Genomic DNA, 16,742 nt, shown 5'->3' with positions numbered 1-16,742 from the left:
GGAGCTAAAAAATGTCAATGAAAGAAATGGAGGAGGATTGCCATGATGAAGAGAAGATTTCCATCACATTCCTTCAAAATCTTTTTCCATCAATGGAAGGCAAGAACTCAGTTAAAATCAATTAGGAAACCAAAACAGATATCATGTATTCTCCCTCATGACCTTGCTTGTAATCCACGGCTTGACACTCGTAGCACAGTCCTTCCTCTCCTTGCCCAACTGCCTATGGCATTAAGAGCCCCGGGGTAAGGACAGGGCCCGAGTGGGAACCCTCAGGTATACTACTTGTTACCCATTCCAGCGTGTGTTTGCACTTGCTGCTTCTTGGCTTTTCTTTAAAAAGGAAAAAAGAAAAAATAACAACCCAAACCAAAAACTCAGGTAGCTCATTGTGGATTCTTTTTAAAAAAATAGTTAACATTTTGGTAGAACCCAACTACCAAAACCCCAAAACAAAACACTCGGCACAACATCAGTTGCATTAGTGATGAAATGGCACTCGAATCGCACACTCGAACGGCCCCAGAACAAATGAAGGCCCACGTTTCAGTGTTTAAAGCTGTGTGTTTCACGATCCTTCCAGAGTCTGTTTTCTCCTTTCAGATGTCAGCATCACTTCCCCGTCCAACGCGTGAGCCTGGAAAGCTATCATTATCTCTGCCTCTAGCAGACAATCCATATCAAAACAGTTGTACACATAAAACCCTAACGACGTCTTGGCTCTCTCTGCTCTGATCCAGCTGTTTGAGTGAGTAGCAGTTGGTGAACAGAGCCTGAAACATGGGAAACCCCGAGGCCTTATTTGCTAATGTGGCTTTACCAGCTGCTGTCTTCTGTGGTCTTTGCTGGCAAGGCCTGGATGCCTGCCAGTTGCAGCAGGAACAAGAGAACGTGAGGAATCTATGAAGCTCTTCCATTTACCCCTGTCTGTTGGCATTTGACACCCTTGGCTGTGGAGCTCTTTCCCCAGGGCTGTGAGGGGACCCTGCTGGCTCAGGCTGTGACAAGTGTTGACTCTCCGTCCCCTTTATACACACTACCAAACATGTACCGTCCTTTAGCATCTAAAGAGAAACTTCTGAGCCTGTTCTCAGTAGCCCATCCAGCCCTTATGTGATTAATCAGGCCAGGAAGAAGACGAGGCTGTTCTCATTTTTCTTAGGAATATGCACTCTAAGAGTCTATGAGAAGAATGTAAATGTTGATATTATTTAAGTTCCCCATTTGATTGCGTATTTTTGCCAGGGATTCAATTAATATGTAAATGTATACACCAGAACGAATGCGTGGGTAAAGTTAATAATCAAATTTCATTTATTATTTTCCTAAGTGCATTTCCAAGAGAGAGCTAAATTATTTGTTGTCCAAACAAATTAAATAAATCGTTTCTAGGTGGTCTCCTCTTGTGTTCTATTCATTATTTAAATGTGTGCATTTTAAATAAACTTTAACATTTTTGCTGTTAGACTTCTGACACTGAAGATAGATAATTAATATCAAAAGAGGGGAAATCTGGAAAAAATATATTTGCAAAGCACATGTAATATTTTCAAAGATTAGGAAAAAGTGAGGTTCAAAAGAAAGATTGGGCACTTTTATGAAAATGTATTTTTATCTTCAATATTGGGTAAGAATAACTTGATTGCTTTCCAAAGGCAATGTGAATAAATAGGGCTTGGATTTCTTCACAATACACTAAAATAGGTTATTTGTAGTTTAGTTAGGATAAATAGTAATTATAAAACTAATTATCACAGGAAAGCAAGAACTCTGGGGCACAACTCATTAGGTATTTGCCAAATGGAAAGACATCACACTCTCTAAAACCACCATCCTTGGGAAAGATCAAAACCATCTCACAAAACAAATGCTAATTCCCACAGGAACTGGATGTGATCTCATCACACTGGATGAGATCTCTGTCCTTACACAGCTCACTTTCGAGGGGGGGTGAAGGGGATAAGACAAGAGGATAAATATTAGATGTAGTTTGTTTGATAGTGATACATTTTAAGGAGACAAAAATGAGACAGGTGTACTGACCTTAAATGCTTGCTTCAGCATGGATGGATGAAGATAAAGACTGTGAACATATTCTGGCAAATGTAAAGTTATTTTTGTGGTTTTTGGTCACCTGGGTCACATTTTGTGGAAGATGTGGATGTTTATCTTTTGTTACCATCTGGAGTCACTTTCCTTGACTAGTTCTAGTTCTTGGTGAGCCACTAACATCGTTGTGACCAAGCATTCTGGGAAGCCAAAAGCTTGCTTCTGTAGAGACCTTCTCTGGAAGAAGCCGGGCAGCTTGTGTCATAGAGCACAGGGTTTCGCTGTGAGCAAGTCAGTAGCGCACATAAAGGCTGAACTTATAATCCAGATGTTAATGGCTCCCTGATCACAGCTAATAGGCTAACTGGTAGATACAAGGTTCAAAAAAATTTAAATACATAAAAAGGTATTCTGGTTCACAGTACACTATCCTCTCCTGTAAACTCTGCTCACATAACTCCTCCTTTGGATCCCAACAATGGCCAGAAGGTTATGGTGTCTAGTGAATGATACACAGTTGGAAAGATGTTTTCCACTCAAATTGAGGCATCTATTTCTGATTGCTCTGTGCCAACACGATTTGTCTCCTACTGTTATTGTTCAACTGTCAACATCAGGATTACCCAGCTGAACTTGTGCTCCAGTGTGCCATTGATAGGACTCCTCTGCCCACCTCCAATAAAACACACACACACACACACACACACACACACACAAATCTACAACAGACAAGCTTGACTCTTGATTGGCAAAGAGCATCTCTCATAATTCCAATTAAAGGCAGAATATGAAGGCAGACTGTCTTATCTGAAAGGGTGTAGGAGACCATCAGTTCAACCCCCTGGTTCCCCAAATACCTGAATTAGAGTTCTTTCAAAACTGTACACCTCTGGTAATAGGAGTCTATGAGTCTGCTTTGGGTCTACCTAGGATTAGAGTCGGTGAAACCCTTGATTTGTATAGATCGTGCCTTTTGCATCTGCACTACAAAGTGTAGGCAGTGCTTTGTTCATCAGACTATAATCTTATATTTGAGTATACTCAAACATGCTAATGTCTGTTCACATCTCTGCTTTGATGTGCCCAAAGAATGGGTGAATAATAGCCTTGTTATCAGAATACTTTCAAAGGAGTGTGCATTGAGACAAAAAGAATGGATTGGAAAGATAGGTGATAAGAAAATTGGGAAATGCTATGAGACATGCCCTATGGGAGTTGTGGTTTATCTATGAGAACTAGCTCTGTATATTTATAGCATCACGAGCCAGCTGAAATGGTCCCTTATACTATATTTAAACCTGAAAATTTAGCTGAATTTCATACTTCCCACTGCAATGTTAATGGGATGCTAGTAAAAATGGAGATGTCAAGTGGAATATTGACTTCTTAACATTAGTTCAGAAAGTGACATTTGAGTTCATTTAGAGGCTCTTAAATCATTAGATACACATGACATTCACTTAAAAGTACATCTCAAGAAGCAAAATTAAAACCTTATATTCTGCTTGCGCCCAATAGCTTTCCTATGCAGAATATTTATATGTTCTCAAGTTACTGGAGACTTCAAGAAAAGTACAATTTTAAATTAGTATTTTATTATGGAAATCTTTCAATAATCCTTTTAATAATGTATTATAAAACATTAAAATAGCATGAAACCAAGATAGGAAACGGCTGGAAATCCTTTCCTATTGAGCATAATATTAATAATTTGGTAAAATCAGTCTAGGAAAATTACAATGTCTTTCAGTTCCTTTAAAGTGTCTGACTCTGTAAGTGACCTTAAGCTCCTTTAAAACAATTAAAAAATTCAAATATTTGCCTGCCAAAATTTTATAGCATGTTAGATAATGAGATGAATATCGTTATATATAGTGTCTATATATTTCTGAGTATACTTAATTTAGTTAATATTAACATTACTCATTTATGCTTTTATACACTTTGAGTTATATAAGGTCAAGGTCTCAAAACTAATCATAAAAACTAGTGACTGCTATTCATGCTAATATAATAACCCTTTCTCTAAAACAACTGCCAATAAATTTCATTATAAAAAGTTATTAAAAGGGTTAAAAACGTATTAAATGTCAAAGAATTTGCCTGACTCAAACTTCTAATAAAGAAAGAGAATAGGCTTTCTTTCTGAATTATTTAAATCTTTACTGACTGTGCATTGAACCATGAAATTAGAAAAGTGTTATTAGAAGTGTTCTCTGGTTTTTATAAAAGTTGGAGCCCAGAATGTATCAAGCTACAGTCTTTAACTAGACTAGTTAAAGCAGTTGGTTTTTAATCCCAAATACATGGCTTCTGCTGATATAAAGGTCACAATTAAAACTCTATCCTGTAACTTGGTGATAATGAAATTATTATTGGTGAAGCAAACATGTTCATTTAGAACATATGAGCTACATGTTCTAATTTTAATTTGGACAAATATCTTCATTTTTTTTTATCTTTCCATGTCCACTAACACAGACCCACTCAACTAGTAATTAGGTTTTAATAGTGACTAATTTTAAAGCACTAATGTTAACAGTTTGAATTATCTCTCATTTACAGGTTTAACATCTACAAAATATATGTTGAAATTAGATAACTATGGTATAAAGAGTTAAAATGGATCATAATTCTGCATAATTATAACCCTGTGTGATGATGGTATAAATTTAGGTATAAATTATAAAAAATAGCAAATATACCTTCCACATTATAAATATTTTTCTCCAGGAAACTATACTTAGTACAACTGATTTGAACTGGTCTATGCCTGACAAGCAGGTAACTGTCCACAACACATATCAGTCTCAACTGGTCAGTGGTAGCCTTTGGTAATCATGGGTTGTAATTTTTTTTTTACGTGAGCAGTCATCAGATTTATTAAAAAATGCAATGATATTTAAAATGATACAAAATATCAGTTCCAAAACAACATCAAAAAGTGAGTGTAGGGACACCTGGGTGGCTCAGTGGTTGAACATCTGCCTTTGGCTCATGATCCCGAAGTCCCGAGATTGAGTCCTGCATTGGGCTCCTTGCAGAGAGTCTGCTTCTCCCTCTGCCTATGTCTCTGCTTCTCTCTCTGTGTCTCTCATGAATGAATAAATAAAATCTTTTAAAAAAGTGAGTGTACTGGGGCACCTGGGTGGCTCAGTTGGCTAAGCATCTGCCTTCGGCTCAGGTCACCATCCTAGGGTCCTGGGATCAAGCCCCACATCTAGCTCCCTGCTCAGTGGGGAACCTGCTTCTCCCTCTACGATTCTTGCTCCTCCTGCTTGTATGCTCTTTTTCTCGTGCATTCACTCTCTCTTAAATAAATAAATAAATAAATAAATAAATAAATAAATAAATAAAATCTTTACAAAAAAAGTGAGTGGACTTAATCACACTCAGCTCACAGCAGAGTGAATGGGTAAATAGAATGATGCATGCCATAGCACATTGCTCATAAACTGGCAATAAAAAAGTTGGTAAGGGAAGATAGAGGAACTCTATCTTTTAAAAATTAGAATCAGGAGCTGCAGAATCATCTGGCATCCACCCCTTGTTGTACCTATAGTTAGAAATGTATGAGATGGGAACTCTGGGGATCTTCTGGTTCCAGTCAACGGTGGCCACAATGCAACACTTACTCCCTACATTAAGCAGTCATCTGCATAGGTTCCTTTGTGTGTGCATGGTAATCGTTCAAATCTTGGACCTTTGGCAATCCTTAAAGCCACTCAATACTTTTGCCCCAATTTCTCATATTCAGCCATTATAGTCAGTTATAGAAGGGATACACCTGGCATACAGATGGCCCATCATTGACTGTACTAAGTCAAGTTTGACTTTAATGGAAAAGTTGATAAAATTTGTATCAACTAGGATGAGGTCATGTGGGCCCAGCTGTGTGTGATATGGGAAAAATAAGCAGGGAGGATGTTGGGAGACTTCTTTTTGCTTGAGTGCACTGGGGTCTTTCTTTTTGGATTTCACTCTATCCTTCTCTTTAAGCTTCTGATCTAAGGGACTAAGCATTTGCTTCATGGTCAAATACTTACTTGCTTTCTTTTGCTTCTCTATTCATGCTACACTCCTGTTTCTGGTAATCATGGTCTTAAGTTCTTTTATTAATACTATCTACTACTTACTGGTCCTGCTTCATACACTAAGCCCACAGCCTTGTCTAACCCTCATCACAACCCTGAAGGACCAAAGACTCAGAAAGGGGATCCTTCAGCTATTCAGTAAGTGAACCAGCTGGAATTTGTCACAAGCTGCCTGACCTCAAAGCCTGGTTCATAACTATGGCACGTCTGCTACTGATCCAGTATGTGAACTGATAGTTTTTAGATGTTCTTTTTTAACAAAGGATAGTTGGAGGGGCTTGCTGGGGAAGATGCAGCTAGAACCTAGAATGACCAACTTTAAAGCGCTGATGTTTCCAGTAGGAGATTCAGTGGGAAATATTTTACTGAACACTTGCTCTGTGCCTGGTACTATGATAAGTCATAGGGGAAATAAAGGCAGATGAGACTGTCCTTGTGATCGAAGAGCCCATGGTGTAGGGAGACATATGTCATACAAGGGGGGATTAATTTCCGTAACCAAAAACACACTGCTATCGACTTGCAGGGGAAGAAGTGTGATTTCTGAGGGGAGTGAAATGTGCAATGATGTTGCAACAACAGGTCTGTCTACAATGACTGAAACTGTCGTGAGCATCACTGAGAACTAAGGATGCCTTTTGAATAAAACATGCAAACAAAAGCAGAAACAGACTGATAAAAACAAAGAACAAGTGGACAGTTGCCAGAGGTGGAGCAGATGAGCAAAATGGTGAACGGTGAAGGGAGGTGCAGATACAGGCTTCCAGTTATGCAATGAATAACTCGGTAGGGGAGTTGAAAAGCCCAGCACAGGGAATACACTCAATAGTACTGTTTTGGTGTTGCATGGTGACCTACGTCAGCTACACTTGTGGTGAGCACAGCATAATGGATGGACTTGTCCAATCATTATGTCATAAACCTGAAGCTAACATGACATTGTCTGTCAACATGACATTGTCTTCAATTAAAAAATGCTTTTTAAATAAGAAGACATTTACAAAGTGGAAATAAGTGGGAATTTAACTCCAAAAGCAATACCATGGACACTAAGATACATCATTTGATCACTGGATGGTCCACTATGCTCGCTACAGTTTCATAAAAGTGATGATTTGTCTAAGATACTGTGGAAAAGACTGAAGAAAAATAAACTAATTGTGTGGCTTTTCCCCTCAAGCAAACCTTAACAATTAAGTACACAATGAAATCATATTTTTAAAGAACTCAGAATAATCTGATAGTTTGATTTCTGCTTGGGAATTAGCAATTTGGTTGTCCAATGTTTTATCTTCTAAGTTTTAGGATTCCTAGAGACTTTGTAGTTTCAGGACCATCTGTCAAAATGTTTTGAAGTATCAAGTTGTTCTAACTGAAAGAAGCTCATAAAACACACTAACATGTGATACTACGTTAGCAGAGAGGCCATTTTGTCAAACCCTAACTATTGGCCTATGGTTTCAAAAATAACTTGGGTTTCTACACCGGGTCCTGAAAAAACATTTATGGGCACACTGACACAGTCATTTTGATGAGTATCTCTGCTATGCTCCTTTCGTTAGCTACAAATGTTACCACATAAATTATGCTCACGTAGAACAATGACTCAAACGCTTTGATCAAAACTTCTCCTTATATTTGCCCCACATGTCAATCAGTGCCATTCATTTGTTAGTGATGTATGTTATCTAGAAGGAAAAAAAAACCCCATTCTGCAAGGAAGGTGAGAAGGCACAAGTCTTTCTTTGGTCCAGGCTGGGCTCCTGGATTAATTTATGTGGGTGCTTCACAGCTCTCTGAGACAAACAGGAAAAGTACAAAAAATATAAAACAGATTCACTGTGGGGAAGGAGTACTGAGTGGACATCATTTGCTTAAAAATGCGTTTCTTGGGCAGCCCAGGTAGCTCAGTGGTTTGGCGCCACCTTCAGCCCAGGGTGTGATCCTGGAGACCTGGGATGGAGCCCCACGTCAGGCCCCCTGCATGGAGCCTGCTTCTCCCTCTGCCTGTGTCTCTGCCTCTCTCTGTGTGTCTCTCATGAATAAATAAATAAAATCTTTAAAAAAAGTTTCTTTTCCCCCTAAATCATAAAAGACTAAATGGATGCTTGATGGGTTTATGAGGGCTGGTATTAGGAACTTTAAACAGAAAAGAAGATCTTTCTGCATATTACGTTCAATTTTTGATGAAGACCACTTTTTTTCACCTGCTTCATTCTTAAGTGATGTCTCTCCCACTTGTTTTCCCTGAAGAGGAAAACCTGAAGAGGTGGATGGTTGGTACTCTGGGGAGCCATTGGCTTTCCAGCACAGTAGGGGCGCCCTCTCAGGCATGATCTACAAGGGGTTTGTCCACATGAGGATGATGAATCCATGTTAGATTATAACAATTCTAATGTGGCTTCTGCCCTGACAAGGGAGGCTTGAATAAGAATTCGATTAAGTTAGCAGTAGCTCTTAATATTCATGCCCATAATCTGGGTAACATAATTTCAGTAAAATGTCTAAAAAGTCCCAGGAAAGCAGGTGTCCTTTTAAATTTAAATTTAACTTAGTGTCTTGGTAGTTTTTCTTTTAATTCCTGCTGAAAACATCTAGAATGCTTTTCCCCCCTTTCCTGCCCCAGTTAAACACTTGATTCTAAGTAAGATGGAATAAATATTCTTTTTATCATGAATTTTGAAGGATTTCAAGAATGTGAATTTTTCTCTCAATAATCATTTTGTCGGGATCCCTGGGTGGCTCAGTGGTTCAGCGCCTGCCTTTGGCCCAGGGTGTGATCCTGGAGTCCTGGGATCAAGTCCTACATTGGGCTTCTGGCATGGAGCCTGCTTCTCCCTCTGCCTGTGTCCCTGCTTCTCTCTCTCTCTCTCTCTCTCTCTCTCACATGAATAAATAAATAAAATCTTAAAAAAAAACTTAATAATCATTTTGTAGCTGCAGAATATGGACTTATTGTTTGCTGACCTGTGGACATGCCTTTTCTAGGTGATGAATTCTTTTCTTTCTTTCTTTCTTTCTTTCTTTCTTTCTTTCTTTCTGTCTGTCTTTCTTTTTCTTCCCTTCTCTTTCTTTATCTCTCTTTTTTGTGGGGTAAAGATTTATTTATTTATTTGAGAGTGAGATCATGACCAGGAGGGGCAGAGGGAGAGGGAGAGACAATCTTAAGCAGACTCCCCACTGATCATGGAGCCCGAGGTGGGGCTCGATCTCACCACCTTGAGATCATGACCTGAGCAGAAATCAAGAGTCAAAGGCTTAATGGACTATACCACTCAAGCACCCCTAAGTGAATGCATTTCTGATCTTTAAAGTGCTCTGTGCAAAAAGAAAAGTAAAATAAAATAAAGTAAGAGCTGAGAAGTTTACTCAGTTGAACTCTTATTAATAAATACTTTAAACTGCCAGGGGGATATATTTTAAAATTAGGAGTATACTCAATTTGTTATTTTATTATTTTATTTCCTGTTTTAGTAATAGCATTGACATATCTTAACAAGAAAAAAGAACTACCGACATCTCAGATAAAGCCTAAAAGTCTATTGTGAGGCTAAATCCATATGTTAACAGAACTATTTAAACAATGAAATCCTATACTGTAAAAGTTTTTTTTTAAATTTTTATTTATTTATGATAGTCACACAGAGAGAGAGAGGCAGAGACACAGGCAGAGGGAGAAGCAGGCTCCATGCACCGGGAGCCCGACATGGGATTCGATACTGGGTCTCCAGGATCGCGCCCTGGGCCAAAGGCAGGTGCCCAACCGCTGCGCCACCCAGGGATCCCTACTGTAAAAGTTTTTACATGTATATAGTTATATAGACATTGTTGGATGAGATGCCACACTAACTGACATACTCATCAAGCATTGGTTCAAAAGGAAAGCCCAATAGGAGCAACATTCTGGGCATGGAAAAAATGAATTTCTGTAGGATTTGCTTAATCACTAAGCTGATGAACCCCAAACATTTCAATGCCACCAGAATAAAAATTATTTAGTATGAGTGAGAACTTATTGCAACAAAGTAATTGATAAGAACAGCTGTATTACAATTTAATCTTATACATGTAAACTTTTATTCTTTCTATTCTTTTCTTATGCAGTGCCATGGGAGAAGCTTAACTTAGGTGCATTTTTCCCCAAAATGATACCCTGCATCTTGAAAAAGTATTAATTGGCAGAATGGCAGTTTTGAATATAAATAGAATCTTACGAGTTGCTCAGTTATATATATTGATACTTCCAACTCTGCTGTCTTTATTCCCCGATAACAAAATAACCCAGATAATAATGTCAAAGCAAGTGGCTGTTAAGAATGTTAAATATACATGTCACTGCAAGGCAGGATATTTCTTGTAAGTTATGAAAAATGCACTTTGCTCATGGGTAAAATGTAGTTTAATGATATGGAAATAAGTTCATGGTTCTTCTATATTGTATTTACAATTTTGTGTCTAAAAATATTTAACATCTCTAGCATAATTATATGACCACATGATGACAGCTCCAATAAATGGGAAAAATCTCAATTACATTGATCAACTGAAGGAAAAGAGAAAAACTCACATCATTAAAGTTTAGAGCCTATTACAGGGAAGCACGAAAGAATATCTACCCTGCAGTTTTTAAGTTTAAAACCATCTGATCATTTTTCTGCATCTACATTTATGGAAGCTAATAGAATTTTTTAGTTACAATTGATTTTCTAAAGAAAAAAGTGCTCTTGGAAAAGACAGAAGTCAGAACCTTTAAAAAATGTATTATATTTTATTTCCCCTTTCATAGGCCAGGCACATATTAGTTGAAGACTATAAATATTTATATTTTAATGTTTGCCTTTTTAAAGGAAACAGGGAGATAGCTTTTGGGGGCTTATGTTTCTTGCCTTCCCCCATCAGAACTTTCATTGGATGCTCACTACGTGTGACACAAATGGAGGTCTGGATTTGGGGGGAGGGTGTGGAGGGCAGGAGGAACAAAAGAGGAGGTTGTATGGGGGGATGCTAGAGGAACTAAAATGGGAGGGGTCTCGTTTAACAAGACTCTACCCTCAGTGTGTCAAGGGCAAACTCCTCAGAGAGATTTGCTCTGGCAAGCCTACAAGAGTATATCCATCCTTCCCAATCCAGGCATCTTTTTCACAGCATGTCCACCATTTATTATTATCTAGGATGGGGTTCTGCAAACATTAACCTGCACTCAACTCCCCTGGAATCACATAACATGTGACTCTGATTCAGGGAATCTTGGAAAGGGTTTGGGATTCAGCATTTCTAACAGCCCTCAGGTGGTGCCAGTGTGCCATACGCAATGTGTTTCAGGATTATTTGATTCCTCTGATCAGAATCCAAATTCTGAGGGCAGGGTCTCTTGCCTGTGTTTTTTTACTGCTCTGTTCTCAGGGTCAAACTCAGGTACACCAAAGAATCAGGCTCTGAGAGGAGAATAATGCAGTAGCAGCTGAACACTGAACCACTTGGTAAAGTTCCAAGCTCTCCCAGAGAGTTTTGGCTATGGTTTGTGGATTCTCTTGCTACTTTCCATGCCAGGAGATTATGGTACAGAATTACCAACTGACAATGGGCCATGTTGACCAGATTTCCTGTGGGTAGATTGATGAGCAAGTTATTTCTTATAAATTCCAGGTGATTATTAATTAATAGGGGAGCAAGAATGGGGGGAGCTCCATCCATCAAACATGATAGAACTCTTTGGGTAAAGTGAGAATAAAACTATGATGCAAGGTCTTCAAAGATTTTGAAATTCTAGGGTAAAATCCTTATAAGATAATTATTAAGATTAATATTTATAATTTCTCAACATACCAAAAGCTTAAGAAAGAACTAAATAAAAATAAAAGGACAGCAATAAAATTTATAAAATTTGTGAAACGCAGCAAAAGCAGTGTGTAGAAAGAAACTTATATTGCTAAATGCATATATTAGAAAAGAAGAAAATTCTAAAATTAATAACCTAAGCATTTTATCTTAAGAAACCAGAGAAGGAAGAGCAGTTTGAACGTAAACCTAGAAGAACAGGCTTTAGAAAAACTAAAGGTGAAATCAATGAAATTGACAACAGAAAAACAATAAAAAAAAATCAACAAAGCCAAAAGCTGATTCTTTGAGCAATCAATAAAACTGATAAGCCACTAGACAGGCCAACTAACAAAAAAATGAAAGGACACTAATTACCAATATCAGATATGGAAAAGGAGTCATTCCTACTGATGCCAAAGCACATTAAAAAGATAAAAGAATGATATGAAAACTCTAGGCTCCCTAATTTAACAATTTAAATGAAATGGAACAACTGAGTTTCAAAAACTACCAAAACTCATACAAGGAAAAATAGATAACCCAAATAATCCTGTATCTATTAAATAGATTAACCAATAACTAACAACCTTCCAAAAAGACACACCAGGTCCACATAGCTTTTAACAAGCATTTTTGGAAGAAATCTCCATAATATCTCCAGAAACAGAGGAAACATTTCCTAACCCATGTTATAAGACCCAACATTTCCTAATATCATTATAGATTAAGAACACTACAAGAAACCTACAGACCAATAACTCTCATAAAGATAAATGCAAAAATATTTTGCTGAAAAGTAAAATATTTACAAGCTGAATCTAATGATGTATAACAAAAATCACATACCACAAACAAGTAGAATGTACTCCAAGTATTCAAAGCTAGCTCAACATCAGAAAATCTATCAGTGTAATCCAACAACACATCACCAGGCTAAAGAAGGAGAGGTGGGAGGACAATTTGATGTTAAAGGTAGAAACCTGTATCAAATGTAAATAAGCCACAGTGATCGAATGCACAGTATAATGAAAATAGGCAATACTATACTATAATTACTTGATGTGATAAATATCACTACAGTGGCAATCGTATTGTAATATATAATGTATTAAAATAACACATTGCATACCTTAAATTTACACTATGCTATATGTCAAACATATTCAATTAAAAAAACAGGCTAAAAAAGAAAAATCAGATGAACGTATCAACAGATGCAGAAAAAACATATGACAAAATCTAAACCCATTAATGATAAAAACCTTTAGCAAACTAGGGATAGGAAGAAACTTAATTTCATTTTAAAAATCTATGAAGATCTTTCAGCTTACATCATACTTAATGGTGAAAAACTGGATATTTTCCCCTTAAAATTGGAAACGAGGCAAGGATGTCCCTTTCCAGCACTCTCATTTAATGTTATACTGAAAGCCCTAGATAGTGCAATAAGACAATAAAAGGGAAAAAAGGAAGATATAGCTTGGAAAGAAAGAAAGAAAGCCATCTCAATTTTCAGGTAACACAACTGTGAAGAAAATCCCAAAGATTCAACAACAACAATAATCCTCTTAGAAATAATAAGCAAGTAAAGTAAGGACGAAGGATTTGATGCTTTTCTATATACTAGCAGTGAAAAATTGGAATTTGAAACTTAAAAACAGTTACTTAAAATGGCATTACAAAAATAAGATATTTAGGCATAAATGTATCAAAACCTATAGAGGATCTACATACAGAAAACTATGAACATTGAAGAAAAAAATCAATGAGGTCTAAATAAATGGAGATTCTATGTTCAATGTTTGAAAGACTCAACATTTTTAGGGTGTCAGTTCTCAATTAAAAAAAAGATTTTATCTGTTTATTCACGAGAGACACACACACAGAGGCAGAGACATAGGCAGAGGGAGAAGCAGGCTCCTCCTGTGCAGGGCCTGATGCAGGACTTGATCCCAGGACCCCAGGATCACACCTTGAGCTCTGAAGGCAGATGTTCAACCACTGAACCACCCAAGGGCCCCATTCTCAACCTCATCCAAGATCCAACAGAATCCCAGTCAAATCTCAGCAAGTCATTTCACAGACATAGGAACAGTGGTTCTGAAGTTTACATAGAAAACAAAGGACATAGAGTAGCCAACAGAATACTGAAGAAGAACAAAGTTGGAGGACTCTTGCTGCCTGATTTCAAAACTTACTATCGAGCTACAGTAGTGGAGATAGAATGGTATTGGCAAAAGAGTAGACACATGGATCAATGGAACAGAACAGATAGCCCAGAAATAGATCCATACAAATATAGTCACTGATCTTTGGCAAAAGAGCAAAGGCAATTCAATGGAGGAATAAAGTCTTTTCAACAAATGATGCTGGAACTTCTTAGACATTCATATGCAGAAGAAAAAATGTAGAAGATGTTTAATTCAGTACTAGATGGAATGGAAAATGGTATAGCTACTTTCGAAGACATTTTGACAATTTCTTACAAAATTAACATAGTTTTACCAAACAATTTAGAGATCACATTCCTAGGTAATTACCTGACTGATATTAAAACTTATGTCCCCCCAAGAACATGCACACAAATGTTTGTAGTAGATTTATTCATAATCACCAAAACATCCTTCAATAGGTGAATGGATAAATAAATTACAGTATATCCATAAAATGGAATATTATTCAATGATAAAAATAAATGAGCTATAAAGCCATGAAAAAACATGAATGAATCTTAAATGTATATTTCTAAGTGAAAGAAGCCAGTTAGATAAAGCTGCATACGTTGTGTAAAGTTATAAACTATGTGTAATTCAATTACATAATGTTCTGGAAAAGGCAAATCTAGATAGATGATAAACACTGATGGCTGGGTATTCAGGAAGAAATGGTGGTTAAGTAGGTAAAACAAAGGGAATTTTTTAGGGTAGTGAAACTATCCTGTATGATACTGTAATGGTGGATATAAGACAATAAGCATTTGTCAATACCTATAGAACTTTATAGCACACAAAGTAAATCTTAAGGTATGCAAATTAAAAAAAATATTTAGGAAGTTGGGGAATCCTGGAATGGAATGAAGAATATGACAAAAAAAAAACTTCATGTATTGCAAATATATGAAACAATCTCATTAAAGGAAATAGGTAAGAAGTTGTTGACCTAAGTAACTTTGAACATGAGTAGTCTACCAAAGGGCAAAAGGAACTGTGCATAAACACTGTATCCTGGTTGATAAAGTTGTTTCCCATAGGACTATGGGTTACCAATTCTACTACTGCTATACATGGTTTCTGGGATGAGATAATAAAGTAAATAGAGAGTTGACAGCGGGGCTAGGTTTCTCACTGTTGTTGCAGGATATTACAGATAAGCAAGACCAGAAGACTTCATGGCAATGGATTGGAGCTGAAGACACCACTATGAAGTACTATTTAGTGTAATATAGACACAGATGGCTACATAAACAAATCTTTATAGATGTGTGTATAAATACAGGCTAATATTCATGCTTACAGCCCCCTGCTCTGGCAGCTGAGAGGTCCTGGAAGCAATGAAACCCCAGTAAAAGTGAGCCTACCGATGTCCAGACCTGAGTTTCTGACACCGTTATCTAATAAAAGGAACAAGGGCTCCTTGGAGGAAGGGCTGGTTCTAGGACAGGAACAGAAAATATATAAGATGAACCTGGAGTATTTTGAATTGACAGAAAATAAAAAAGTGATCAAAACACAAAAACAAACAAAACATACAGACACAAACATACAGACACAGTCATGGATGTTTTGTTATAGGGCTACAGAAGCCAACTGAAATGAGCTCCCAATAGCCAATAGTTAAGCTGGAACAATTTGTGATAAGATAGATAGATGATAGATAGATAGATAGATAGATAGATAGATAGATAGATAAACAGATATATAAAATAGTATTAGATTATAATCCAAAGTATAAAAATAAATACCCATGAGTCCATAATGAAAAAAACAAATGAACAGATAAACAAAGGCATAAATAAATGGGAGAGAATAGACAAGTCTCCAATGCAGAAGAATTTCCAATAGTTTCCAATTTCCAATACCTTCCAGACTGAGCATCATAACTCCCCACCCCTCAAATGTGGGCTATGCATAATGACTTTCTTGCCAAAAATGCAATACAGTAAGGAAAAATGAAAAAAACAACACCAGTAACTGTACAGTGCAGAGACCTGACAAACACTACTTCAGACCCGTGATCAAGATTACCGTCAACTGTGATGTTATCTTGATAATATGAACCCTTTGTATGATCTGATGAGAATGGTACCTTAAGGTTTTCCTTCTGAAACCACTTTATTCCAATGTAATCATGAAAAAAATCATATGAATTCTGATCAAGGGACATTTTACAAAATACCTGATAGTACTTCTTAAAACTGTCAAATTTATCAAAAACAAGGAAAATCTGAGACACTGCCACAGCCCAAGAGGAGCCTAAGGAGGAGATATGACAATGAAAAGTAATGTGCTACCCTGAGACAGAAAGGATATATTAGGGAAAAGCTGAGTATATCTAATTAAAGAATGGACTTCAGATAAGAATCATGTATCAATATCATTTCATTATATGTGATAAATATACCATATTCACAGAAGATGTAAATAATAGGGGAAAGTAGGTCTGGGGCATGTAGGCTAACTTCACAATAACTTAGTAATTTTAGACTTCTCTAGAATAAAAAAAAAAAATTTAAACTGGCCCAGTTTTACTCCTAGTAGCTGAGCTAAAAGCTAACCAAGA

At 37.0% G+C, this 16,742-nt stretch overlaps 1 protein-coding gene and 1 pseudogene across 1 annotated transcript in view; both read right to left on the bottom strand.

Annotated features, from left to right (window-relative positions):
• The window catches only part of TOX (thymocyte selection associated high mobility group box), a 299,355-nt gene that overhangs the window by 53,232 nt on the left and 229,381 nt on the right, over positions 1 to 16,742 (bottom strand). The gene's annotated exons all lie outside the window — the stretch shown is intronic.
• LOC129505212 (rRNA-processing protein FCF1 homolog) lies at positions 5,551 to 6,111 on the bottom strand (annotated as a pseudogene).

The sequence above is a fragment of the Nyctereutes procyonoides genome, unplaced genomic scaffold (assembly GCF_905146905.1).
Source record: "Nyctereutes procyonoides isolate TBG_1078 unplaced genomic scaffold, NYPRO_anot_genome, whole genome shotgun sequence".
Classification (NCBI taxonomy): Eukaryota; Metazoa; Chordata; class Mammalia; order Carnivora; family Canidae; genus Nyctereutes; species Nyctereutes procyonoides.
This window is presented reverse-complemented; position numbering and strand designations above follow the sequence as displayed.